The following is a 1,393-nucleotide window of genomic DNA, read 5'->3' as shown; positions in this document are numbered from 1 at the left end:
TGGAATTCGGTTCCATTCACCGATTACTCTGTTTTTGTAATTATTTATACAAATCAGTCCTTGATTGCCGAGTCAAAAAATCAAAGGAGTTCTTAATCCTCAACGAATATCCTGTATCATAGTCTCTAGAAAAAAACAACCTTACCATCGAAATTAATTGTATACTGATCGTTTAAAACTTGAATAAAAATATTACGCCCTCTAAAATTTTCTATTCTCTAACATCGGCAAGGTCAGTTTCCTCATCCTAACAGTATATTCACCATGATTACTTCTTAAAGTAAACTTTGTGGCTTTCCTTTGGACAGCTTCAACGCGATTTATACAGCATTTGGTATAAGGGTTCCAAACCCGAAAAGCATACTCCACTTTAGGTGTTACTAGACTACAATAAAAAGTTTTTCGTGTCGTAGTATAAGTAACATCACGGCAAGATCTTAATAAGCCGTAAAGTCCCGTTTGCCTTGGCTGTAATTTTATCAATATGATCATTCCAAGAAAGTTTACTATTTGTGATTGAATAGCCCAAGGTCCCTATGTAAAGCAACCTCATCAATGAAAGTTCCTGCTATGCAATGATTAAAAGTAAGTGGGTTCTTCTTCTTAGTTATACTCATATAAGCCTCACATTTATTGACAGCACCTGATGCCTTATATACTTGTATTCAGATTTTCTAAGATCTCTTGCACTGCCCAACAGTTAGTTTCTAAGGAATCAGAACAATTCTAATCACTATCGTGCAGCAAAATGTTCTCAACTACCAGTGTAGATAATTTATCAAACACAGCATGAAAATACAAATTTAAAAAACATTAAATAATTTTGAAATCTGTTAGCACAATTTGGTAATTTGGGCATAATTTCTGGCATGATTTGATAAAACTGGGAGAAGTGATAGCAGCATAGTATTCCATTTTTACCATAGGCAGCCCAAGTTCGCGTCACTAGACTGACTAGAGAGCGTTTAATAATTGATTACTAGTGGGAAGATGACCTTTGAGTGCAAGCGGTGTTGCGTTACAGGCGGCCGTTGAGAATTTAAACGCGTCGTAAGACTTTGTATGGGAAATAAAATACCGTCGATTATGAAGCCTAAAAAACGCTCAATTTAATGTTCATTCAATAAAAGGGATGAAAATGACTCACCTCTGGTGTATTCTTGTGCCTTTTGGAGCTTATTTTACCGTTTCGGGAATTCCGTGTTTTCACACAGGCAGCCCACACAAACAGTGTGTCTGTTTGTATGTTCGAAATATAAAGAAATGTATGGGAAATATTTAAGAGTCCTAATATAGTAAACTTACATCGAGAAATGACTATGTTAAAGCTCAAAATAAACGTAAACCTACCTCAGTTGTTGTGTATTGTCAATTCTGCGGCTAAAAATGGTGA

Source organism: Montipora foliosa, chromosome 10 (assembly GCF_036669935.1).
Source record: "Montipora foliosa isolate CH-2021 chromosome 10, ASM3666993v2, whole genome shotgun sequence".
Classification (NCBI taxonomy): Eukaryota; Metazoa; Cnidaria; class Anthozoa; order Scleractinia; family Acroporidae; genus Montipora; species Montipora foliosa.
This window is presented reverse-complemented; position numbering follows the sequence as displayed.